The 27,930-nt window shown below is 42.0% G+C and overlaps 1 long non-coding RNA gene and 2 pseudogenes across 1 annotated transcript; all 3 read right to left on the bottom strand.

Annotated features, from left to right (window-relative positions):
• Positions 1 to 979: 979 nt before the first annotated feature.
• Positions 980 to 1,091, bottom strand: LOC116285763 (U2 spliceosomal RNA; annotated as a pseudogene).
• A 10,844-nt stretch (positions 1,092 to 11,935) lies between these two features.
• On the bottom strand, positions 11,936 to 20,060 carry LOC140689577 (uncharacterized). Its single transcript, XR_012064609.1, has 2 exons — positions 19,890 to 20,060; positions 11,936 to 12,137 (listed from the first exon to the last, which is right to left on the bottom strand). It is a non-coding gene; the product is annotated as an uncharacterized lncRNA (long non-coding RNA).
• Positions 20,061 to 27,043: 6,983 nt separating this feature from the next.
• On the bottom strand, positions 27,044 to 27,198 carry LOC140689598 (large ribosomal subunit protein eL39-like; annotated as a pseudogene).
• Between the last annotated feature and the right edge of the window lie 732 nt (positions 27,199 to 27,930).

The raw sequence follows: 27,930 nt of genomic DNA on the forward strand, positions 1-27,930 counted from the left end.
ACTGTAAAGTTGGGCTTGTCCCGCTTCTAAGGAATCGGACCTCAAACACCACCCTGGATGGTTCCCGTCCTTTGTCCACACCCTGTAGTCTCACCCTTCGTTGTCTCCTGGGAACAATAAATTCCTGTCTGGGTGCCATCTGCTTCCTGCCAGGACCCTGACAAAGGCACCATGCATCCTCTGTGCGTACTATTAATCCTTATGACAGCCCTGGGAGGCATTTTTCCGTTTTGTAGATAAGGAACATGAGGCACAGGAGGCTGGGGGGCTTGCCTTGGCAGGAGCAGGGATGCTCATCAGTTATGATGCCCCAGCCCCCCCCCCCCCCGGTACCCGGCAGCAGGAAAGGCCACGGGACTGGCCCTGGCCTGTGGGCCGCCAGGAGCAGCACTGGACACACAGGAGAGGGGTGGGCTGTCCCCGTGCCCCTCCCTCTGCCCGGGCGGGTGCTGAGACTCCGCGGGCGGAGGCGTGAAACGCGCAGAACGCTGTGTGCGCCTTCCCTGCCAGGGAGCCGGCTTCCTTGGCGCCGCAGCCAGCCTTGCCTGAGTGAAAAATAAACTTCTCTGTGTCAGCCCAGAGATGTGTTAGCTCGCGACCCGTCCCACGCAATACGCTTCTCTAAGGTCACTTAACTAGTGAATGGCAGGACCAGGATGCAAGCAGGATACGGGCAGGAAGCAGGAATTAAATTGGAGGAAGAAAACACCCCACGCGGCATTGGGTCAAGTGAAACCAGAGCCAGGGGCATCTTTCCACTTTTTCCACAGCCCTTCTACACCGACTAACCATCCATAACTGTGGCGCCACCCATTAACGGTAGGAGCTTCCGTTTCTCCGGTACTTAACGTGTGCCAAGCCATGCGTTAAAGGTCTTAGCTGACCCTCTGCTGAGATGTGCAATATTACCCATGTTTCTTATTTGCGGAAGCTGAGCTCACAGAGGTTAAGTAATTTTCTAAGTTCCCATGGGTGGTAAGTGGGATTTTTTTTATGCTCCAAAAATCTATTTAATATATTTACGTATCAGATATTAAACTGATAAGAACAGATACTATACTTGATCTTAGCCCCAAAGGCCGAGAAGTCATAGCACTGGGATCTTAAACTGCGTGACATCAAAACCCAACTGTTCATTTGTACAGCCTCCTGAGGCCATTGTCAAAGCCAGCAAGGAGAGGTGCTATGAAGATGCAAACTTGCACACATGCTCATAAGCTGGACCACAAGTAGGATGGAAAGGAGCAGAGCTGATGAACCCCAAATGTTGAAAACATCCCCCAAGGCCCTGCCACAGCATCTGAACTTGAGCTGTCAGCAGCCAAGATAAAGAAGCTCCCCGAGGAGATGGTTTTGAGCTGAAGAACCCCGCTGCTGCTCCTACACTTGAAGCAGTTTCTGTTTTGCAAGGCCAGTGGGTCAGGTTTGGGGAACCAGCTTGCGTGAGTAAATGGATACCGTGGAAACTGAGAAGTGTGCTCACCACCGTAGCATCCAAGCCCAGGCGACCACAGGGTCTTGGATGTGGTGGGACAATCACGCATCAGCAGTTGTATGTGCCGCTGGGCAGACCGTTCTCCTGGGAGACGATTACATCTGGCTACGAGTGGGTCTGACCTGGTTGGTGTCCAGTGTCCAGATGCCCATTCCACACACCAGGGTGATATTAAACATAGAAGGGATTTCTGAGCCTCCGACACACCTTAGTGTCTCACTTAGCAATACCGTTTTTTTCCTCTATGATCCTGTTTATTTCTTAACCAGTCTTCCATTTGGCGCATATAATTACATTAATACTAGCAAAGAATTCATGTTAGGGAGGCAAGAATATACACATTTTAAATGAAATTATATAAGATAACATTGCCTAAATCAAGTGCAGCCTCATTTAGGCACTTCCCGTGTCACCCCTGTCACGGTTTGTGGCACAATAAACAACATTTATATATCCAGGTACATTGACTTCAGGTGTTTTTTGTTTTTTTGTTTTTTCAACCTAGCTATGGTACTATTTCTTTTCTTACTAAAGGGTTTTTACCCCCCAAGGGAAAAAAACTGATTTTTAAAATGGAAGAATGGGGGAGAATATAGCTCAAGTGGTAGAGTGTGCACTTAGCATGCATGAGGTCCTGGGTTCAATCCCCAGTACCTCTGTTAAAAAAATTTAAGTAAATAAACCTAATGACCTCCTCCACCAAAAAAAACTTTAAAATAAATATGAAGGAAACTTCCTTTTCCAGTAATACGGTGGAGTAGGTATCCTGCAAAAACAATGCTAAATAAAACAAATATTAAATACAATAATTTTAAGACGTTACTTTTAAATATACAAGTGTACTCTTTTTAAAACTTTTTTTGCGGATTTTTTCTTTCAGTTTCATCAAGATATAATTGACAAAAAAAGATATAATTGACATACAGCTCTGTATAAGTTTAAAATGTACAACATAATGACCTGATTTATAAGTGTTGTGATTACCAAATTAGTTTGGTTAACATCCATTACCTCATATATTTACCAAAAAAAGAGGAAAAATTTTGTTCTTTTCTTGTAATGAGAACTCTTAGATTTACTCTCTTAGCAACTTCCAAATATACCATACAGCAGTGTTAAATATAGTTGTCATGTTGTACGTTACATCCAATGACTTACTTATCTTATAACTGGAAGTTTATACCTTTGACCACCTGGATCTATTTCTACCTCCCTCCATCCCCTGCCTCTGGTAACCACAAATCTAATCTCTTTTTCTACACATTTTGTTTTTATTTTAGATTCCACACATAAGTGATATCATAGTATATGCCTTTCTATTTCTGACTTATTTCACTTAGCATAATGCCTTCAGGGTCCATCCACATTGCCACACATGGCAGGATTTCCTTCTTTTTGTGGCTGAATAGTATTCCATTGTTTACATGCTACATTTTCTTTACCCATTCATCTTCCAGTGGACACATTGTTTGTTTTCCTGTCTTGGCTATTGTGAATAATTCTGCAAGTGACTTGTATGTTCAAGAAAGCAGGGGAAATTCTCAGGAGTCAAAATGGAGACTGGGGAATTACAGAGGTAAGCAGGTGTTGGCAGCTTCTATACATAGAGCCCATGGAGGAGTTTAGCAGTCTCAGTTTCCAAGAGCTGTGGGTTTTAGTGGCCTCGTGGAGGAAGGAGACGTGACCTTGAATCCATGCAGGTAGGGAAGTTGGAAATAAGACCCCTCACATAGTATGCCACACTCTGCATAAAGGTGGACCTGGAAATCTCTATGCACCAGCAAAGACACAACAAAGAAACTCAACTGCTTTGACCTTGACCCTAGATGTATAGAAAAGTCTTTTGAAAACATATAACCCTGGTCTTCCCTCATATGGATTTAAGGAATGAATTTGAATCACCTGGGCTGTCCAGAAACCCCATGAGTAAGAACTTTTAACTTATAGTGGTCTTGGATTGAGGGCATGTGGCAGAGTTAAAGGGAAGATCTCTTTGGAGGTTTGCACGCTCGGCTAAAGTTTCATGTGATCCCGCAAATACAGCTCAGTCAGTGAGATGTGAGTTTGTAGCCCCAGTTACAAAACACAGGAGGAAACCAGCTGCAGCAGGAGTCAGTGGGACCAGCAATAAGAGGTCAGCCCCCCCCAGGGACATCAGACGCGGGCATCTCTCCTTTAGAATCTAAAGCGAGCATTTCACGAGGTTTAAAGAACTAAAAAGCGGGAATCAGAAACAGAAGCAAGAAATAAGAATGCTATCAAAAAAACCAGACAGATTTGAAAAAAGAAACATAGTACTTATAAAAATAAACTGAAATATATATGTATGTATATGTATAACTGAATCGCTTTGCTGTACACCTGAAACTAACATTGGAAATCAATTACCCTTCAATAAAAAATAAGAATTAAAAATAAATAAATAAAAATAATATAATGATAACAATGGAAATTAAAACCCAATGGTGGGGGGTATAGCTCAGTAGTAGTGTGCATGCATGGGGTCCTGGGTTCAGTCCCCAGTACCTTTATTAAAACAAAACAAAACAAAACAAAACAAAGCAAAACAAAACAAAAGGATAGGTTAAAAGGTAGACTAGACACAGCTGGAAGAAACCATGTTTTCCTGGGCCTGGAACATTCAGTCTTCTGTCTGTGTATGTTCAGGCTGTAAGCATCCAACCTGATCTGTCTCCTCTTGGGGCTGAGTGTGACAGTGGCTTGATGTCACTTGGGACAGAAGGGACACTCAGTCCTTATGTCAAGTAGGACAGAAAAAAAAAAAAACTCCTAACCTGGAGTTCCCACTGACTACTCGTTGCTTGTAGGTTGCAGCAAAATGAAGGAAGGAAGGCTCAAACTTCTAAAGGAAAGTTTCCTTTTGTACAGCTACTGAGAATGAAGGTTTTCAGAAGCCATCCACACAACTTTCTACTTAGATAGGAGATGATGTTTCCCCCCTTAAATGTGCAAGATCACTTTGGTGTCTCTTCTGGAATTTACCGTACTAATAAATAAACGTCTGAAACTTGAAATGTGCAACTGTTTAATGCTGAAATCTCAAGGATATGAGTGTGTGGTGTGTGTGTGTGTGTGTGTGTGTGTGTGTGTGTGTGTGTGTGAAATTTTCAAATAAGCCTGTACTGTGCTTTAATAGACTACTTAATTTTGTTATTGTAAACGTAAGACAGGAAGAATTATGAACAGAAAAATACCCAAAGATCTTACCCAGAATGCGGTACAGAGAGACAAAGAACTGAAAAGTACGGAAGAGAAAGAAAGAAATATGATAAAGGACAGAATGAGAAGGTTTAAAGCTCAGCGAATTGGAATTTCAGGCAAAGATAAAGAATTATCAAACATTAAACAGGAAGAGTTTTCCAGAGTTGATTCTTGTTTAATGTGAATCGGAGGGAACTCATGCAACAGGAAAATGTTGACAACTAGGGTCTGAGGATTACCCCCGAAACTGGATGTTAGAGCATTTCAGCAAACGTATCTGGGTTCATTGCTGGTTGTCTTTTCTTGCTTTTCTGTGATGCAGACACGAGAATGGAGGTCAAAGGACTCCTGCAAGAAGTTTGTCGAGGAGTCACAAAGAGAGATGACTGAGGATGCCACGACCCCAGGAAAGATGTGATAAAAGATGGAGGTGCTCCAAGAGCCAAGGGTACGTTCCTCTGGGCTGACAGATGAGGTAAGGGACAGGGTGAGCGGGACTCTCTCCAGGACTATAATTTGGAAGAGAGTTTTCTGGAACTCCAGCACTAGGGAGATTAAGTAGTTACGGCCTCGTGGCAAGTTCATGGGAAAGAGCCAGGGGGGAAATTAACTTGTATTTGACATGAAACACACACTCTGTGGGTATTCATCAGAGTAAATTATACGCAGTGGGGATGTTTAAAGGCACTTCCTTCTTCTCCCTGAATGATAAGTACTGTTGGATCATATTGGATGGTCCTCTTGGTTTTTAGTAAACAATCAACAACTCTTGATGCCTATAATCTCGTGTTTAACTGTCTACTTATGATTACACGGAGGGTGAATACCCATTACCACAATCCCTAGGAATTGCATAATATTTCCCACCAACCCTTGGTTCCCTGGTCCTCAGCACAATGTGGGACCCCAGCCAGGCTGGCGGGCAGTGCCGTGGGAGAGCCCGGGGTGGGAGGGAGACTCGACCCTGGGGGAGCCGGGAAGTCGTGGGAGCCAGCCTGGCTGCCCAACTGGAAAGGGATGCAGCCAGCCATCTAGTAGGTGCGGGGTGCTGGGTGGAAATGTGCAGGTGAGCATTTTTCCTCCCTCCGCTGCCCTGACACCAGGACAGTGGCTGCTTACAGTATCCGAGAAGGGCTAAGTTCTCCACTCGCCAGGGGAAGCTGGGGACCCATGCTGGTGGAAGGCGCTCAGACTGGAGGCAGGGAAGGGGGCAGCCTGGCCTCTGGCTTCCTCCTACAATGCAGAGCCCACCGTGGCCTTTCCGCCAGCCATCCACGCAGTAACGACATAGAAAACATTTATGCGTGGGGCTCACCTGATGAAAAGATACAGATGGTTCTAAGAGGTTTTTTTTTTTTAATGTGTTGTTAAGGTTTGTTTCTTAATTGTTTGGGGTTTGTTTGTTTTTTAATCTTAAAACTTTTTTCTTTCCTTTTTTGGGGGAGAGGTGATTAGGTTTATTTATTCATTCTAACTTATTTAATTTATTTATTTAATGGAGGGACTGGGGATTGAACCCAGGACCTCGAGCATGCTAAGCATGTGCTCTACCACTGAGCTATGCCCTCCCCTCTAAGAGATCTTTCAAAGTGGAAGTGGGATTAGGGGAGTCACTCACCCTCACAGCAAACCTGGGAGGCAGGGAGAGCAGGCGTGAGTATCCACGTTTTAGAGAAAGGGACTGGAGAGGGGCAGTGACTTACTGAAGGTCAGCAGGAGAGCAGGGAGCAGGTTCCAAGACTTCCTGACTCTTAATCAAGAAGGCCTTCCATCCAGACTTAGAATTATAAGCATCTTAATGAGCATGTGTGATTTAAGGACGATTTGAAGGCAGGGATCTGGTGTTAATTGCTACTCCCTTGGTGATGCTTTGATAAGCCGATATTCACAAGTGACTACCTAAAACAAGTGATTATAGAAAATAGTAATTTTAATGTCCATATCTGGACGAGTTTGGTCCTAAAGCTCCAACCAGGTGGTTTCTGAAAGCATTTCCCATTCTGGGGTCACAGATTTGGAAATCAGGTAGGGATCCTCATGTTATCCATTCTGCAGATGCAGAAGGAATCTGGCAGCCACAGGTGTTGCCAGGACCATCACAGGTGTGAGAGCATCACCTGTTACAACCCTGAAAACCCCCAGGTGTTGTAGTCCCGAGTCTCAACCTAAGCAGACATGAGCTTGGAAAAGTAAGAGCAGGATGAAGAGACACAGAAAGAAGGAGGCAGGACCACAAACCCCCTTCCCATCATTTGGTTCTGCCACAACCTCCCTGGGACTGGGAGAGGAGCCTGGGACGGTGTTCCTGTGCCAGCATCCCACTCTGGCCAGGGATGAAGGAAAGGCGCCTTCCAACTTTTGTTGGCGCAAGCATCCTCCCCTTTTTTGCAATACCATCTCTTCCCACCCCTAGTGGGAACTACTACTAACCCACCACAACAAACCTACTAGTAGAAGTACTAAAATATACTAAATTTGCAAGGGAGGAGGGGTTGTACAGAGGAAAGGAATCACTGAGAACAAACTTGGTAGGGACAGAGCCCCCATTATCAGAAGTTAGTTATTGTAATTAGCTAATTATCTCCTTAGAATGTAGAAACCCATCATACAAGTTTTTAATGAATTCCTGCTACAGACTTGGTGATGTGGTGGATCCCGAGGGCCACCAAAATCCCTAGAAGGGACTGCAATTCAATTAGGGGTGTTGATAGTGGTCTGGGGTTCCTTCAGTGGATAACCCCAAGCCAGACACAACAAAGCGTGGGGCGGTGCAGTAAAAACCACAGGAACTATGGACTTGAAGAGAAAGAGATCAAAGAGGGCTTCCCAGTATCCTGGGACGTCTTCAGGGAAATGTTTTCAAGATGCAAGGCAAGTGGCCACTAATGTTGTCACATCTGCCGCGGGACTGGAGGTCAGGGACCAATAATGGCAGCGGATGGTTCACTGGCAGTAGGTGCAATGCTATTAATTTGTCCAAAATCAACCTTAGACAATGTACCTCCACTTAATCTAGTTAGGACTGGACGGGGGCAGTCTGGACAAATTTGCCTGGGTGAATTCTGAACAAGAAAGTACCCTACACTTTTCGCCTTAAATACACACACACACCCCTTCAAACTCTTTGGTGGTCCAGCTATGGTGACCCTTCCTTGTCTGTTTGCCTATCTGTTTTGTAGAGAAGATGGAACCACTGTCCCTGAGTCATGGGCCTGTTGGTAAATTGGGATCCAGAGGCGAAGCGCTAAAGCTCTCGGCTTGGTTCTCCCACCTCGGCGCTGACACTGGGGCCAGGTAATTCTTTGCTCTGGGACCTTCCTGTGCCTTGTGGGCTATTCGTAGCATCCCTGGCTCCTGCCCACTCCAGGCTAGCAGCATCTTCCCTCCCCCATCCCTGAGTCAGAACAAGCAAAAAACATCTCCAGCATTACTGAATGTCTCCCCTGTTCTAGAGAAGGGGATCCCATACTACGGTGTCTGCCACACCGTGACTGTCCCCTCTTATCCTTCCTCACTTCTTAATCCACTTTGTCGCCACTGATTTCTTGAAATCTGAAGGGAATTTAGAGTTGATCCGAGTCCAGGCTCTCCTTTAGAGCTTAAGACCTGGAAGGGAGCTCAGTTCGTAGCATGACACTTCGATGACAACCCCATTTCCTTCGAGACCGTCGCTGCAGTGCCACTCTGATCTTTGGCTGAGAGCCTAGTCATTGAGCCCTCCCAGGGCTACTGTTCATCACATTGCAGGAGGCAGAGCTTGGAGCCCACCTTCCCTCCAGGTCCCCGACAGGCCCTTGTTGGGGACAAGTGTATCCTATTGTGGATTTTATTTTGGAAATTGTTCCTTGAGGCCAGAGTCAACTCAGATCATTTATGCACTCTTTCAGCAAACATCCTTCAGATGGCTTTTGTTGCGTATGGAGGATGTAGTCCCTGCTCGTCCTGGAGCTCACAGATGGGGGAATAAGTGAGACACGAGGGTCGTTGTAAAACAAGACAGACCTGAAATGACTGAGCACATCCTGGGGCCAGGCTGCCCAGAGGGACCACACCCAACCCCCTGGGGACAGCGAGGACCACTTCCAGGAGGAGCAGAGCCCTGAGCTCCGTCTGTGAGGATGAGTTAGCAGCCGTCAGGCAGTGAGGCTGGACAGGAGCATCGCAGGCAGAGGGGAAGCGGGTGGAAGCTGGTGGCCTGGGAACAGCACGGCGAGTGTGTAGAGTGCCACCACGCGGGCCCTGATGGAACGTGAGGGTTGAGGGAGGGGAGGTAGAAAGCAGACCCGGTGGCCTTCACTGCTGCCCTGAAGAAGCTGACTCAGAGGAGGGCAGAGTCCAGGAGAACAAGGTCAAGGTGGGAGGACCACGCTGGGATCATGCAGTGTGTGGGGGGAGGGGGTGGAAGAGGGGCCGCGGAGAGAGAAGAGGGGAGAGACGAGAAACAGACATGAGGATGCCAGGAGGGGGCAAGAACGCCACTCAGGTGTCCAGGAGGACAGTAAACACCAGGAGGGGCGGGGTGGGGCTGGGAGCCCCTGAGCTCCACTGGGACATGAGCCTGGGTGCCCGTGGGACTGCAAGTGGAACCATCCAAATGCAGGGGTGGCGGAGGTGGGGGGGGCACAGATCCAGCCTGGAGAAATGGCTTGGAAAAGGTGCATTGGGAGCAGGTGGAGGGTGGATGCCACCGTGGGATGCAGTGACATCACCAGGGCCAGTGTGGTCTGAGGAATGGGTGCAGTGTGGCAACAGTTTTAGGCACCAGCAGATCAAAATGAAGCATCTCTCTCCAGAAACTACCTTTTGGCTGGTCCAGAAGTTCCACTGAAAGTCATCGCAGGCTGGACTGGCCCATGCGGGTTTCCTCTGTGCTCCAAAGTGAGGTAAAGTAGGAACAACGAATCAAATTGCTCAGGCAACTTATGAACTCGTGTTTCCCAGTTGCCCTGACAGTTTAGAGACTTTTATTTCCCACCACCAGACTCTCCCAGAGGCACCAGAATGCTGGCTGGTCCCCTGGCCCAGGACCCGGGATCCTTCTAATGAACTGTGAACCTAACATTTGTGGAAAACATTGCACAACTTCTAAGGTTTGTGGTCAAATGGCTTCATCCCCAGCTTAATCGTTAAGTGTAGACCCTTAAGAACTAGATTATAGCTTAGAGAAGCTGTTGACTGTTTATTGGAAACCAAAGGCTGGTTTTCTTCTTGCCATGTATTTGCAGTTCTGTGTGTCTGCAGCGGAGGGAACGAGATTTTCTTTGAACAGCCCTTTTTACATGTAATTTCTTATGATGAGTATCTACAGTGTCTGTGCTTCACACGAAATAGGACCTGATGGTTCCCCCTGGCTGTTTCCCATGAACTTGACCCTCTTGGTTCCATAGAGACAACAGGACTTGCTGGAACCCTTCACAAACTCTTAGCAACTCAGTCATGTCAGTGCTTTTGGTGGCAACCACATCTTTCAGTCAGTCAGCTATTTAACCCTGCAATCAGATTCCTGTCCCTTGGGGGAAATGATGGTTTAAACAATGCGCATTTCCTTAAACCTTTGCATTTTATTTCATACTCCTCTTTTCAAAGTGCTTTTTTGTTACCGAGTCCAAATTCGTTCTGCTGGCCGCACGACAGGCCAATAAATCAGGAGACGAGGTGTTGGGGCAAGGAACAGTGACCTTATTTGGAAACCTAGCAGACCAAGAAGATGGAGGACTAATGTCCTAAACAATCTCTTCCCCAAGTCAGCATCCAGGCTCCTTTTATACTAAAAAGGGGGAGGGGGTGTGGTTGGTTGTTGCAAACTTCTTGCTGTCGGAATCCTTTGTTCTTGCAGCCGTCCACGTAGGTCAGGTCATGGTGTTCCTGTAAACCTCCAATGAGAGGAGTGTGATTCTCTGTTCTGCAACTTTTTAATCTCTGTGTGGGTGGGAAGTGTTATATGCTTAAAGGTCAGAGCCTTGAGAGTGGGCTCTCCTGTGGATTTCAGGCTATTGGCACGATTCTTTTACAAAAGGTGCAGAGCCAGCATGACTGAGCCCAGGAAACAGAGCACAGGGTTAGAGCTAAAGGAACAGAGCTAATATGGAGTCAGATTTGTTCTTCCCTATTTCACTCTTATGTATAATAATTTTTGCTTCCTTCCCTAAGCTTTATGTTTTCTCTTTTTGCTGATGAAAAACTAAAGTGCAGGGCTGGAGGCAAGACTTAGAGCCTAGAAGGTGCCTTCTGGTGGGTCCAGGCATGCGCGTGGCCCCAGCCCTGTCTCCCCGCCCTGCCCAGTCTCAGGTGGTGCTGACTGGAGGGGGATTTAGTCACTGGAGCGTGAGAACCAAGAGATTTTTGTTCTGTTTAAGAATGAAAAGCTCCTTCTCTGTGCAGGGTGGACTGTTCCCCTGTGATGTGTGGGGTGCACAAGCTGATGTTCCTCAAAGATCAGCTTAGCAGGGCTCTGGAAACTCAGCTCTGTGTATTGCGAAATCCCCATCAATTTCTTACAGCGAAATCTAACAGTGTGAGCCTTGCATGCCCTACAATTCATGGTCTGGGGAACGGTCCAGGCAGGGAGACTGAGGTTCCGATCTTGATTCTCCACTAATTAGCCTGGTAGCATCCCCGTAAATCATCTCTCAATTTTCCAATCTATAAATAAAAGTTTGAAGATCAATGCTTCTTACACTGTGGAGTGGAATATAGAATTTCTTTTCCCCCCCAACATTTTAATTAAAAAAAAATTCAAACCCATGGCAAAGTTGCAAAAGTATGACAAAGACACCCACACACCTTCACTTCAGCTCACTCATTATTAGACTTGGATCATCTACTAATTTTTCATGTTGATGAAAAATCATGTAAACTTTTTCTGGATCCTTCCGCTGCCCTCTTCTGACCAATGGCTGCTGCCCAGCCCAGAGCCTGGGTGTCTGTCTGTGTGTATCTCCCCTTGGGCGTCAGGCAGCACTGCCCTCATTTCCAGGGAGTACCCAGAAAAGAACTGTAGACGTCTCAACTATATCCACATCAAGGCCAAACGATCCCATAGGGCCCCCCATAAATGAAGGTGGTCCGGTAATTTTAACAGAAAGGGACGGACAAGTCAAACACAAGAAAACTGTCTCCATAGAAGTCATCAGTGTATTCCCATCAGCAGCAGCAATTTAGTTCCAGCAAAACAACATCATCCGGCAAATGAAATTAATGTTATTAAATTAAATTGAATTGCTTTGGAAGTAATATTTTTATTGAATTTGTAAATCTGTTTATCATAGTTGCTCAAGAGCTCTGAGCATAAGGAGTTTGTGTCTATTATGATGTCGGTGCAGACTTGAGTAGCACTCCCATGAAAATAAAACTGGGGGCATGCTGTTTGTAATCAAGGAGCCGGATCGCTCAAGTTCAGGAGATGTGCCTTCGGGGGTGCCTTGGGGAGAGGAGAGAGAAGAAAAATAAGACAGTTGAAACAAGTGGGTTCCTTTACCCATTTCAGTATACTGGAATTCTGTGTAAGAGTTGGTTTGGAAAAAAAGGAGTTTGGATATCACAGATCTAGATTATTTCTAAGAATCCTTGAAGCTTTAGCATCTAAAACACATTTATTTTCACTGACAATGGTGAGTATTGGGAGCTGTGGCCCCTCTCCCATACCATCTCCCCTTCACATCTGACTGCCTTTAGTGTGTGTTATGTGAAGTTTTGTGAGCATGCATGTGTGTTATTCAGGCTTCTCCAGAGAAACAGAACCAAAATGGATGTGTATATCTACGCAGAAGAGAGAGATTTATTTTGAGAAATTAGTCCACATGATTATGAAGGTACATGTCCAAAATCTGCAAGATAGTTCAGCAGGCTGGAAACCCAAGGAAGAGACGACGTTGCAGTTCCAGTTTGAGGGCTGCTTGCTGGCAGGATTCCCTCCTGCTCAGGGGAAGTCAGTCTCTGTTCTCTTATGGCCTTCAACTGATTGGGTGAGGCCCACCCAGATGATGGCAGATAATCTACTTTGCTCAAAGTCCACTGATTTAAATGTTCATCTCATCCAAAACCCACCTTCACAGAAGCATCCAGCATAATGTTTGACCAAATATCTGGGTATCATGGCCTGGCCAAATTGACACATAAAATTAACCATCATAACACTTACCAGCTGGTTTCACCTAGAAATAAATTATAATGGAGAAAAGACTTTGTTCTCAACAATGCCAAGATTCCTCTGACTTCTTAGCTGCAGACCAGGTAGAACATACAGTTGACCTTTGAACAACATGGTTTTGAACTGCGTGGGCCCACTTATACATGGATTTTTTTTCCCCCACTAAATCTGTACTATGGTACTACACGATCCACGGATGGTTGAATCTGCAGATGCGAAACCTCAGATAATGGAATCCTAACTGTGAAATATGCAGATTTTTGACTTCAGGGAGGATTTGGAGTCCCTAACCTTGCGTTGCTCAAGGGTCACTGTACGTAAAGGGAAGAACAGCAGCACCTGTTTAGGAAACGCCTCCCAGGTGACAAGACTTGTATCTGTCTCTGTTTTGCTTGTTATGGCATCCTAGGGTCTAACCCAGTGCCTGGCGTGTACGACGTGTCCGTCTGTATCTGGGTGTTTTAAATTTTACTATTTATTTATTTATTTGAATGGAGGTCCTGGGGATTGAATTCAGGACCTTGTGCGTGCTAGGCACACACTCTACCCCTGAGCTATGCAACTCCCTGCTGCATCTGTATCTGTTAACCAGTAGAATTAGAAGATATACAAAACTTTTATGTAACATGTACCACAGCTGGGAGAAATAAGTTTTATCAAAGTCACATTCTGTAAGTTGGAAAGGTAGGATTAACTACCTGGTTTTATTCATTCATAGAAGCTGAAGTTTTAAAAATATTTTTTTACTGTGTTAAAACACACATAATGTAAGGGGGCAGGGTATAGTTCAAGCAGTAGAACACATGCTTAGCATGCATGAGGTTGTGGGTTCAATCCCTAGCACCTCCTCTAAAAATAAATCAATAAACCTAATTACCTCCCCCAAGCAAAAAAACAATAAAACAAAAATACACATAATGTAAAATTTCCCATCTTAGCCATTTATGAGTGTAGAGTTTAGTGGTATAAAATGCTTCCACCTTGTTGTGTAACCATACCACCATCCATCCCCATGACTCTTTATTTTGTAAATCTGAAACTCTATACCTGTTAAACAATAACTCCCCATGCTCCCCTCTCCACAGCCCCTGCTAACCACCATTATAACTCTCTGTCTTTATGATTTTGGCTACTCTAAGATCCTTATATAAATGGAATAATAAAGTTTTTGTCTTCTTTTGTCGCTGGCTAATTTCACTTAGCATAATGTCCTCAAGGTTTGTCCATACTGTAGCATATTACAGAAGTTCCTTCCTTTTTAGGGCTGAATAATATTCCAGTGTATAAATATACCACATTTTGGAAATCTATTCATCACTTAATGGACACTGGGTTGCTCTCATATTTTAGCAATTGTAAAAAATGTTGCTATGAACATGGATGTACAAATACCTCTTCAAGACCCTGCTTTCAGTTCTTTTCGGTATATACCCAGAAGTGGATTGCTGGGTCGTATGGTTAACTGCTTTTAATTTTTTTGAGGGCTCTCCATATTGTTTTCCACAGCAGCTGTACGATTTCACATTCCCACCAGCAGTACACAGGGGTTCCAGTTCTCCACATCTTTGTCAACACTTGTTGTTTTCTGCTTTTTAATAGTAGCCATCTTAATGATGTGTGGTGGTATCTCATTATAGTTTTGATTTGCATTTCCCTAATGATTAGTGATTCTGAGCATCTTTTCATGTGCTTATTGGCCATCCATATATCTTCTTTGAATGTACGTCTATTCGAGTCCTTTGCCCATTTTTGAATCAGATTCTTTTTGTTGTCATGGAATTTTAGGTGTTCTCTGCATATGCTGGATATTAATATTATCTCCCATTCTGTGGGTTGCCTCTTTACTCTGTGGATAGTGTCTTTGGATGCATAAAATTGTTTAGTTTTCATGAAGTCCAGTTTGTCTAGTTTTTCTTTTGTCACCTGTGCTTTCGGTGTCATAGCCAAGAGATCATTGCCAAATCCAATGTTGTGAAGCTTTTTTCCTATGTTTTCTTCCAAGAGTTTTATTGTTTAAGACTTACACTTAGGTCATTTAATCCATTTTAAGTTAATTTTTGTATTTGGTGTTAGGTAAAGGTTCAGCTTCATTCTTTTGCATGTGAATATCCAGTTTTCCCAGCACCATTTGTTGAGAAGACTATCCTTTCTCCGTTGAACGATCTTGGCGCCCTTGTCAAATGTGTACGCTGCCGTTGTTGGGTGTAATGTTCTGTATATGTCTGTTAGATCTAGTTGGTTCATTGTGTTGTGTAAGTCCTCTATTTCCTTACTTACCTTCCGTCTGGTTGTTCTATCCATTATTGTGAGTGAGGTGTTGAAGTCTCCAACTATTATTGTGAAATCATCTTTTTCTCCCTTCAAATTCTGTCAATTTTTGCTTCATATATTTTGATGGTCTGCCATTAAGTGTGCAAATGTTTATAATTGTTGTATTTTCTTGCTGTATTGAGACTTTAATTAATATATAATATCCTTGTCCTTTGTAACCTTCTATGATTTAACGTCTGGTTTTGTCAGATATTAGTACAGCTACCCTTGCTCCCCTTTGGTTGCTATTTGCATGGAATAGCTTTTCCTGTCCTTTCCCTTTCAACCTATTTGTGTCTTTGGGTTTCACTTGAGTCTCTTGTAGACAGCAAATAGTTGGGTTGTGTGTTTTTATCCATTCTGCCGATCTCTGTATTTTGATTGGAGAGTTTAATCCATTAACATTTAAAGTAATTATTGATAAGAAGGGACTTACTTCTGCCATTGTGCTGTTTGTTTTCTATATACCCTATAGTGATCTTGTCTTCCTTTGTGTTTAGTTCATTTCTTGTAGTGAAATGTTTAAATTCCTTAATTTCCTTTTGTGTATATTCTACAGCTATTTTCTTTGTGGTTACCATGGAGATGACAATTAACATCCTAAAGTTATAACATTCCAATTTGAATTTATTACAGCTTAACTTCAATGACATACCAGAGCTCTGCTCCTCTACAGCTCTGTCCCCATCCCTTTTGGTTATTGCTATCACAAAGTTACATCTTTATATGTTGTATACTGGAAAATATAAACTAATAGTTCTTTTATATGTATTAGTCTCCTAAATTATGCAGAAAACAAGATTTGGAGTTACAAACTAAAGTTAAAGTGATACTAGCCATTACATTAATAATTTTTTTTAATGTGTAAGTCCCTTTTTTAAATTGAAGTATAGTCAGTTACAATGTGTCAACTTCTGGTGTACAGCACAATGTCCCAGTCATGCATATGTATATGTATATTAATTTTCACGTTCTTTTTCATTAAAGGTTATTATAAGATATTGAATATGGTTCCCTACACAGAAGAAATTTGGTTTTACCTATTCTAATATGTAGTAGTTATCATTTGCAAATCTCAAACTCCCAAATGTATCCCCTCCCACCCTCTTTCCCCTAGTAACCATAAGGTTATTTATTATGTCTGTGAGTCTGTTTCTGTTTTGTAGATGAGTGCATTAGTGTCCTCTTTTTTCTTTTTCTTGATTCCACATATGAATGATATCATACGGTATTTTTCTTTCTCTTTCTGGCTTACTTCACTTAGAATGACGATCTCTAGTTCCATCCATGCTGCTGCAAATGGCATTATTTTATTCTTTTTTATGGCTGAGTAATATTCCATTGTATAAATATACCACAAATTCTTTATCCAGTCATCTTAAATGTATCGGTCTCTTAAATCATGTAGAAAACAAAAAGTGCAGTTACCAACCATGTTACAATGATACTTGCTTTTATAATTGTCCATGTGTTTGTCTTTATTGAGATCTTTATTTCTCTGTACGGCTTCAAACGATTGTCTAGTGTTTTTTTATTTCACCCTGCAGGATTCCCTTGAGCATTTCTTGTAGGGCAGTTCGAGTGATCACGAACTCTTTCAGTTTTTATTTATCTGGGAACATCTTGATTTCTCCTTCACTGTAAAGGTCACTTTTGCCAGATATAGGACTCTTGGTTGACAGGTTTTTTCTTTGAGCACTTTGAATATATTTGCCCACTGTCTTCTGGCCTCCCAAGTTTCTGATGAGAAATCTAACAGTAATCTCATTGCGGATCCCTTGTATGTGATTATTTGTTTCTCTTGCTGCTTTGAATATTTTCTGTCTTTTGAAAGTTTGATTATAATGTGTTTCCACAAGTTTGACTTTATCTTATTTGGAGATCATTGCTTCTTGGATGTTTATATTCATATCTTTTATCAAATTTGGGTAGTTTTCATTCTCTCTGCCCCTTTCTCTTTTGTTTCTCTTTCTGAGACCCTCACATGCTTATGATAGACCTCTTGATGATGTCATGTCACACACGTCCCTTAGGCTCTGTTCACTTTTCTTCAATCTTTTTTCTTCCATTCCCTGAGATAATTTCCATTATCCTATCTTTAAGTTCACTGATTCTTTCTTCTGCCTGCTCAGATCTGTATTTGAAACTCTCTAGTAAATTTTTTATTTCATTTATTGTACTTTTCAGCTCCAGAAGTGTTTTTATTTTTATTTTATTTTTTTGGTTTCTTTTTTGTCTTTCTTGTCTCTTTATTGATGTTTTCATTTTGTTCACACATCATCTTCTTCACTTTCTTCATATCTTCCTCTAGTTCTTTGAGCATCTTTGAGACAGTTGTTTTAAAGTCTTTGTCTAGTATACCTGCTCTTAGGTCTTTTTGAGGGACAATTTCTGTTGATTTTTTTTCCTTTGTTTGAATGGGCTATACTTTCCTGTTTGCGTGCCTTGTGATTTTTGTGTTGAACACTAGACATTTTAACCTAATAAGCTGGTAACTGTGGAAATCAGATTCTCCCCTCTTCCCCAGGATTAGCTGTTTTTTGTCATTGTTTTTGATTTTGTTTTTGACTATTGTAGGCTGTCTCTGTTTCAAGGACCAGCCTGAAGTGTAAACTTAACGTCTTCTCAGGTCTTTTCCGAGACTTGCCCTGGGCATGCACAGTCACTTTCTAATTTTCTCCGTATATTCAGTTGGTTTTGAATGCCCTAGTCTTTAAGTTCTGGCTCCGAATAGAGGATAAGCAAAAACTGTTGGGATGAAGAAAGGGCTCTGACCCTTTAAGTCTCCAGACGTTCATTTCAACCTGAGGGGGAGGGGCTTGCACCAATGAGGGGAGGTCCAACAATAGTGGCTGCAGCCTCCTTGTCTCCACCTCTGTGGTCAGCAGAGCACAGATCCCCAATATTTTGGGGGACAGGGTCCTTTTTGCCCACCCTAGCTCCCACAAGCTGTGTGCAAATTCAAGCCTCCTGCCACGTGTCTGTGGTGGGGGTGGGGAGGATGAGTAGCTGTAACTGAGCTAAGAGCTGAAATTGGCTAAAATTGACCCCAGCTTGCCCCCAAGGCTTTTGCTAGAAGTTGCAATCTTCAACAGACTCCAGATTTCCAAAATAGTTACGTCAGACTGATAATGCCAGTGCTGTTGTTGTCCAGGTGGAGACAGATGCCTGGTGCTTCCTCCTCTGCCATTTTCCCGCAATCCTCCCTTCAGAAGCTGAATCTGGACCTAGGGAAGTCGAAACTTCAATGGAACCTGGCCAGATCTTTTCACTTGAGACTGTCTTAAAGTAACAAAAGCATTTGCTGGAAGTGAACTTACATACATTCTGTGATCTAACGAACTACATGGATTTTCTCGCAGCACTCAGATGTTCTCCCACACAAGAGAAAAGAAGAACAAAGCTTTGCTGTGACCCTCCGGCTTCCTCACTGAGCAAATGGTGAGAGCCTTAGTCATTAAGAGCTCTGGTTCCAGTCTAACCTGATTCTCAGCTTCCTGCACTGTCCATTTGCTGCTCATGTGGCTTCTCACTGCCTGTCCTGGGATGACTTCTCGCTCTGTGCAGGGCTGTTTGCTGTGTTCCTCCCTGGACGTCCGCAACACAAGAGGAGCCACCACAACCTCCTTTGGGATGATAGACCAACTTTCTGAGTGAAGTGCAAGCTGAAAATGGTACCCCCACTTCATGCATCCTGACCTGGTTAGAGTTCAACACACTATAGTCTCATTCTATGTGTTCTATGTTTTCAGTCTGATCCCTATGACTTTGTCCATAAAGCCTGCACCCTCCAACATCATGTCCTTATAAAGCACAGGCTCATGTCCACATAATTCTCCACATGGCACCTTTCTCACAGCGCCTGTGTAAAAAACTGCTCAGCACAGTTTTAAAAGATTGTTTTCAATCAGAAAAGAAAAATATGCTCATTAGAAAAAATGTGAGAAACACATAAAAGGAGAAAAAAGTATCCACTATTAATTTCACGACTGTTAACAGTTGAAGTATTGTATTACATTGAAAGAGTCAAAAAACTGTGGAGTTATTAAATCACTCCCTAAAATAGCCCATGTTAATATTTCATCATAAAAGGTTTACAGAGACCTTTAATTTTATAAAAGAAACAGAAGATTGCAAATAAAGTTGAGGTGGCTTTTTTTTTCCTTCCGCGGTCTGGTCCCTGCCCTCCCCGGAGGTGACTGCTCTCATGGGGCGTCGGCGAGGAGGTCGGAGGACCAAGAAGAGAAAACCCAGGATTTCTACACAGCCAGCCAGCCAGGAAGCCAAGCCTGGGGCAGCCTCTTCGCAGCCCGCTCAGCCACGACCGGCTGCTCCAAAAGGAGCCAGGGTATCCTGACTCCCAGCTCAGGGTGCCGGTCTCGAAGGCCAGGCCTTGAGTCAAAGCGTGGGGTCCCTACAGACCTCATGATCGTTTACCATTTCACGTGGCTTATGTTCGTTTCCCAGAACTTGGGATACAAGCCATTTGGAAAACAAAAGGGAGATTTGAATTGGGGCTTGGACCACCAGGGAGCTCCCGAGCTGGCCCTGTTCCTGGTACAAGTGTAGGACCCACGCCAGGACTCTGCGGGGTGGTTTCCATGGGCCTGAATAAGCCCACATCAGAATTCCAGGGCACAGACGCGATTCCGAAGAGCAAGAGACCCTCTGAACAGAGCACGCCCACTGATTTTGAGCGTTCATGTGTCTTACCCCATCCCTGCCCCGCGCGGAGGCTCCTTCCTAACCACATCACCCCCTTGATGGAAGGGAAGGCACAACTGGGAGCCTGGTCGCTTCCTCTAAGCATCAGAGGGGCGGGGCGTTGCCTGGAAACCCGGTGGCGCCTGTGAGGTCCTAAGAGGAAACGGACTGTGAGGGACTGTGAGGCCACCACATTCTTTCCCTGACCGTCTTGTCCAGCTCCGCTTTGTGATGCTTCCGCATTTGAAAGGGGGGACAGAGCGGTGAGGGGGAGCCCCAGCACTGAGCGCCGGCAGTGAGCGGCTTAGCACAGCTTTTGCCAAATGCCTAGTGTTTTGAAAAACTCAAGTTCCTTTTAGCTGGCAGCTGGTATGTTACTAACCCCTGGGGAGGGTGTCAAAAGGCCGCATTTCTTACTCTGGATTTAGCCTCTAATTTAAATGTAAACCAATTTAGCGAGAAAGACGCCTGAGTTATCAGACTCTCAGAAGCTAAAGAATGCATTATTTTATTCCAGTCCATGTAACTCACTCAGGATCATAAGATGAATAAAAGTCACAATGTCTATGGTGCTGTCAACGAGTTCTTCTACATTTGGGTCTTTTCAAGTGAAAGGCTGAGATGTCAAAGATATTACTATTAAAACTTATCTTTTTCATGGATGAGGCACTAAAGATTGCTTATATGACAAACAGTAATTTTTTAATAATAATTTTAGACAGCACTTTACCATTGTCAAATTGTGTGCACATAATCTCATTTGCTTGATTTAATTTTTCGGTGTCTGCTGCCTGCTTGTAACACAAGTGGCCTCCAGGGCAGCCCCTGGGTTGATCTCCGATGTCCTGTCCTTTGTGGTATGCATTTATTCTTTAAAAAATAAACCCATTACATGGTAACACAAATGACATTTTTTAAACTATATTTTCCAAAACAAAAGAAAATTTAGTTGTTTTACAGATCTCTTTAATGTCTGAGTTAATTAAGAAAGACAGCTCTTATATCTGCTTCTCTCTTCAGTCTGTTGTAATGCGTTGTGTTGAAATCTATGAAGAAAACCCAGCCTCACACAGATGCACAGTTGGGAAAGGGAGGAGTATGTTAATTGTTTTTCCAGATAATTATGGATATTCCCCTTTGATACTACACCAAAACTCAACAAGTGATAGTGTTTAAAGGTTACTTGCATTGTGGAATCAGAAATCATCATAATGAAACCTTCATATTCTGTTACGCTAAAATCCATCAGTCTGTATGACACTTTGAAGGGATATCTTGTTTGTGAAAATTTCTGTAACATCACACATGTTTTATTTGGAAAATATCGGTTTACTGAGTTATGCAGATCTTCTAAATGCTGACATGCTTCAAATAATACAAAAGAATTCATCAGTGTCATCACCTATCTTGTAAGGAAAATATGGGGAAGTTGTCAAACTCATGTTGGTGAATTCAGGTTTTACAGTATTCTAATTTTCCTCTGAAAGTTCAATTTTATCATTAGAGAGAAAAAAAAGTCAATTGTTTTCCTTGAAATAAAGGGCTCACTTTGTTAGTTTCCAGCACAATGTTCATCAAATACCCCAGTCTGAATAATCATAATTTATGTCTGCTGTTTTTGCAAGTAAAAATTGTGTTCCATGACAAAAGTTGCTGTTTAGCTCATGAGATTTTCTTTGAGACAACCATCATATATTAGTCTCTAGCCCAAGTGTACCCCATTTTTGTCACCCAGAAATACTGAAACAACGTGTATTCAGGGAGTCAAGATCTAAAGAGGTTAACATCTGTTATAGGTTTAATCAAGGGCATTCCTAAGTGAAACTGTTCTGTTTTGTTGTTTTTTAACTGCCAGTGGAGAATGCAAAGGCTCCTGGTATACTTTTAATGCCACTGCCTCAATTGATGCCAAGTGCCAACAGTTTTACTCACCTTGGCTTTTGTATCACCCGTGCAAATGTCAACAGCCTTGTTCCAGGATAAACCACGAGCCTCCAAAAAGTTATTCAACACATCGTGTTTCTTGCCAAGCAACAAATTTGTTGTCAAAAAAAGTTATTCAGCACCTTGTGTTTGATGCTGGATGTTCTCATGGAAGATCTTCAGTGTTTGTTGGGGCTGATCATGGATTAAAACATGTAAAACAACAAACCAACCACATCTGTAGATTGCCCCATTGATAAAGCAAAAAGTGTAATTTCTGCAGATGAGACATTAATGCATTTATCACATCTATAGCCAGAAATTTTTCCCTTTTATTTTATATTAATAGACTTAATTTTTTTAGAGCAGTTTCAGATTCACAGCAGAATTGAGCAGAAAATACAGAGTTCACACATAGCCCTCCCCACCCACACATATATACTCCCCTACCCTCAACATCTCTCATCAATGTGGCATATTTGGTACAATCGGTAAACCAACATGGACACATTATTATCAACCAAAGTCCATGGTTTACATTAGGGTTCACTCTTGATGATGTGCATTCTATGGGTTTTGACAAATGCATAATGACATGTAGCCACCACTATAATATCATACAGAATAATTTCATTGCCCTAAAAATCCCTTGTGCTCCATCTATTCATCCCTCCCTCCCTCTCCCCAAACCTCTGGAAACCACCATATTTTTATTGTTTCTGTAGTTGTGCCTTTTCCAGAATGTCATTTGGTTGGAATCGTACAGTTTGTAGCCTTTTCAGACTGGCTTCTTTCATTTAGTAATATGTCTTTTGAGTTTCTTCCATGTCTTTCGTGGCTTGATAGCTCATTCCTTTTTTTTTTTTTTTACCACACATGTATTTTTAAATTTACATATAGGTACTGTTTATTGTTTCTAAGAACATTTAGAGCTTTTTAAACTTACATAGTTATCAATTGTATAAAGCCAACCACAAAATAAGAATTAATTCGAAAAGATACATACACCCCCGCTGTTCACAGCAACATTATTTGTAATTGCCAAGCTACGGAAGCATCCTAATTGCACATCAATACTTAAAGGGATAATGAAGATGCAGCATATATGTAAGTAATGGAATACAGCTCACCCATAAGAAAGAAGGATATTTTGCCATTTGTGGCCCTTCATTCACTTTTTTTTTCCACTTCAAAAACCAGAAAGCCAAAACTTGAATGAAGCAAGTTACTGTGTCATTGGAAAGTGGCACTCTGTGAGTTCCTTGCTGCCTTCATCCTATAGACATTCAACATTGTCAGCTGTAAAGGTCCTGTAAGCCTTTCAAAGACTGTGTGCATGTCTTTGGCCAACGTAACAAAATAACTTACTCTGTAAGCTGTTTTGGAGGTTTTCTCATTTCTAATATGAAAATCTGTAATTGATAACTTTTAGCTTTTCTGTATTTATCTATATTTTATATATACCAGTCAGTATCTGCAAATCTCGAACTCCTAATTTATCTCTTCCCACCCCCTTCCCTTCTGGTAAATATAGTTTTGTTTCTATGTCTGTTTCTGTTTTATAAATAAGTTCATCTCTTTTTTTTTAGATTCCACATATGAGTGATATCATATGGTATTTTTCTTTCTCTTTCTGGCTTACTTCACTTAGAATGACATTCTCCGGGGCATCCCATGTTGCTGCAAATGGCATTATTTTTATTATTTTTATGGCTGAGTAGTATTCCATTGTATAAATATACCACAACTTCCTTATCCAGTCATCTGTGGATGGATATTTAGGTTGTTCCCATGTCTTGGCTATTGTAAATAGTACTGCTATGATAATAGTTTTTCTTTTAATTAAGAAACTTTATTTTTAAGAGCAATTTTAGATCCACAGCAAAATTAAGCAGAAATTACAGAGCGTGCCTATATACCCCACGTCCACACACTCAACCTCCCCCAACTACCTACATCTCTGAATGAGTGGTACATTTGTTACAACTGATGAACCTACATTGACACATCATTATCACCCACAGTCCATAGTTCACATTAGGGTTTACTCTTGGTGCTGTACGTTGTATGGATTTTGATAAATGTAAATGACATGTATTTATCATTGTAATATACAGAAAAGTTTCACTGTCTTAAAAATCCTCTGGGGCTCTGCTAATTCATTCCCCGACTCCTCCTCACTCCTGGCAACCACTGATCTTTTCACTGTCTCTATATTTTTGCCTTTTCCAAAATGTCATATAGTTGGAATCATAGTCTGTAGCCTTTCAGATTGGCTTCTTTCACTTAGTAGTATTCATTTAAGTTTCCTGCATGTCTTTTCATGGTTTGACAGCTCATTTCTTTTTAGCACTGAATAATACTCCATTGTCTGGATGTGCCACAGTTCCTTTATCCATTCATCTACTGAAGGACATCTTGGTTGCTTCCAAGTTTCGGCACTTATGAATAAAGCTGCTATAAACATCCATGTGAAGGTTTTCATGTGGACGTAAGTTTTCGTTTCATTAGGATAAATACCAAGGAGTTCCACTGTTGGATAATGTGGCAAGAGTATGTTTAGTTTTGTAAGAAACTGCCAAACTGTCTTCTGAAGTGGCGACAGCATTTTGCATTCCCACCAGCAGTAAGTGAGAGTTCCTATTGCTCCCACATCTTTGCCAGCATTTGGTATCTTTTGGATTTTGGCCATTCTAACAGGTGTGTAGTGGTATCTCATTGTTGTCTTCATTTGCAGTTCTCCAATGACATAGGATGTTGAGCATCTTTTTATATGCTTACTTGCCATCTGTATATCGTCTTTAGTGCAGTGTCTGTTCAGGTGTTTTGCCCATTTTGAAATCCAGTTGTTTGTTTTCTTATAGTTGAATTTTAAGGGTTTGGGTTTTTTTTTTTTGTATATTTTGGCAAACAGCTGTTTATCAAATGTGTCTTTTGCAAATATTTTCTCTCAGTTTTTGGCTTGCCTTCTCATTCTCTTAACAGTGTCTTTCACAGAGCAGAAGTTTTTAATGAAATCCAGCTTATCAGTTATGTCTTTCATCAGTCATGTCTTCGGTGATGTCTCTAAAAAGTCATCACCATACCCAAGGTTATTAAGTTTTCTCCTGTGGAGTCATCTAAGAGTCTTATAGTTTTGTATTATACATTGAGGACTGTGATTCATTTTGACAATTTTTATGGAGAGTATGAGGTCTGTATATAGGTTCATTTTTTTTCTTTTGCATGTGAGTGTCCAACTGTCCCAGCTCTGTTTGTCAAAGAGACTACAATTGTTTCATTGTAATGCCCTTGCTTCTTTGTCAAAGATCAGTGGGCCATATTTATTCCACTTCTGGGCTGTCTGTTCTAGGCCATTTGATCTGTTTGCTGCTTCTTTCGCCAGTATCACACTGTCTTGATTACTGTAGTTTTATTGTCAATCTTCAAATAAGGTAGTGTCAGCCTGACTTTGTTCCTCTCCTTCAATATTGAGTTGGCTTTTTGGGTCTTCTGTCTCTTCTTATAAACTTTAGAATCAGTTTTAGATCTTTCTTTTTCTCTAATATATGCATTCAATGCTACAAAGTTCCCTCTGGGCCAGTGCACTCTATCATAAAATTGTGATGTTTTGTTTTTATTTTCCTTTAGTTCAAAATTTAAAACTTTTCTTTGAGACTTCTTCTTTGACCCATGTGCTATTTAGAAGTGTGTTGTTTAATCACCAAGATTTTGGGGATTTTCCATCTACCTGTTACTGATCACTTAATTCCATTGTGGTCTAAGAGTACACATTGTATGATTTCTGTTCTTGTACATTTCAAAGGTGTGTTTTATGGCCACGTTATGGTCAATGTGATTTATCTTGCTGAATGTTTCATATGAACTTGAGAAGAATGTGTAAACATGCTGTTGGCGGGTGAAATAGTCTATAGATGTCATTTATAGCCAATTGATTGAAACTGCCCTTGAGTTCAGCTGGGTCCTTACTGATTCTCTCCCTGCTGGAGTTCATTTCTCACAAAGGAATGTTATATCATGTATATAAGCATCCATTATCGAATACATTGTTGGTATTATTTTTTTGAACAAACTGTTATCCACTAGATCGATTAAGAAAAATATCATTTTAATTTTACCTTCACTTATCTTTTCTCCATGTTCTTCTTTATTTAGATCTGAGTTTTTGATCTATATCAATTTCCTTCTATCTTAAGAACTTTCTTTTAACATTCCTTGCCAGGCAGGTCTACTGGCAAGAAATTCCCCCAATTTTTATCTGAGAAACTCTTTATTTCTCTTTCACTTTTGAAGGATAATTTCACAGGTACAGTATTCTAGGTTGGTGGGATTTTTTTTTTCTTTCGATACTTTAATAGTTCACTCCACTCTCTTCTTGCTTGCATGGTTCCTGAGAAGTCAAATGTAACTCTTATCTCTGTTCCTCTATACTGAAAGATTTTTATCCTCTACCTTCTTTCAAGATTTTTTTCTTTATTTTTGATTTTCCACAGTTTGAATATGATGGGCCTGTGTGTAGTTTTCAGGCATTTATCCTGCCTGGTGTTCTGTGGGCTTCCTGGATTTGTGTTTGGTGTCTGACATTAATTCTCAGGCATTATTGCTTCAAATATTGCTTCTGTTTCTTTCTCTCTTTCTTCTCCTTCTAGTATTCCCATTGCACATACTTGCACATTTTATAGCTGCCTCCAGTTCTTGGATATTCTGTTCTTTTTTTTTTTTTCAGTCTTTTTCCTCTTTGTTTTTCATTTTTGGAAATTTCTATTATAATATCCTTAAATGTAGAGGTTCTTTCCATAGCCATGTCTAGTCTACTAATGTGCCCATCGCTGGCACCCTGCATTCCTGTTACAGTAATTTTGATCTCTCGTATTTCTATTTTGTTCTTTCTTAGAACTTTTATCCCTCTTTTTACATAATCCACCATTCTTGTATGTTGTCTGCTTTTTCCATCAAAGTTTTGACCATTTTAATCATACTTTTAAAAAAGTCTTGGTAATTCCAACATTCCTTCTATATCTGACTTTGGATCTGATGTTTTCTTTTCACCCCCAACAAAAGGTCTCATGTATTTATTACCGAGCAGAAGCAATAGTGCAGAAACACTGACATAAAGAGAAAAGTCATGTTCCCAAACACATCCAGCCATTCAGACAGTAGAACTGTTTTCAAAGTGATGTGGTAAGGTACAAGTGACCTTGACATAGCATAAATATGGGCGCCACCTCATGTGCAGCTCCTTATAGCCCCAGCTTGGTTCTTCTCCAATGTCTGCTCTTGAAGTTGTACCTGATTTTATTGCCAGTTTTCACTTGAATCATTGGGGAATGAGATGATTCTGCTTTTGTTTCTTGGCCAGGAATTGCTTGATCCTGAAAGTCTTGTGAAATGACATGGCAAGGACCAAACTCAACTGCACATGGGATGGCGGAGACGAGAATGGATCTGATGCTTGTTCAGTCTTTTCAAACTGTGGTTTTTTTTTTTTTTTTTTTGCCTTTTAGTACACCTTGTTATTTTTTGTTGAAAGGTGGACATGGTGTGCGGAGTAAAAGGTGTTGCAGTAAACAAGCCTTTAGTAATGTTGGGTGAAGTGTGGGGGCAGGGTAACTTTCTATAGTCTTATGATTAGGTCTCAGTCTTTCGAGGCTGTTCCGCTGGACTCTGAACTTCCCCAGTGCTCCTCAGTTCCCCTCCCCTTTTGGGGAGAGGGGACAGGATGGCTAAAGGGGGCTGGGGTTGGATATTTCCCTTCCCCAAGGTCAATTAGACTCCGATAAAGCCCCAGCAGGTTGGGCTCTGGGTAAATAGCTTCTCCCAGGGCAGACCTTGTTAAGAACAGAATTCTCTAGGTTTGTCAAAATGGTTACTTTCCCCATCCGCCTAGGGGAAGAACAAGGGGATTTTTTATCTGATAGTCACTGTGAGCTCCTGGAGATGAAACACAAATTCTTGGGGAGCACTATGACTGGGTCCTCCTGCAGTTTTTAAGTCTCAGGCTGTCCCCTCTGAGTGTCCAGCAATTCCTCAGTTATAATTCAGGTTTCCCTAGCTTGACATTGGTTCCCGCAGCGTGTTCAGTGAGGGGGTTTCAGATCTGGTAAATCATGATTCTTCTCCACCTACC

This window comes from Vicugna pacos, chromosome 26, assembly GCF_048564905.1.
Source record: "Vicugna pacos chromosome 26, VicPac4, whole genome shotgun sequence".
Lineage (NCBI taxonomy): Eukaryota > Metazoa > Chordata > Mammalia > Artiodactyla > Camelidae > Vicugna > Vicugna pacos.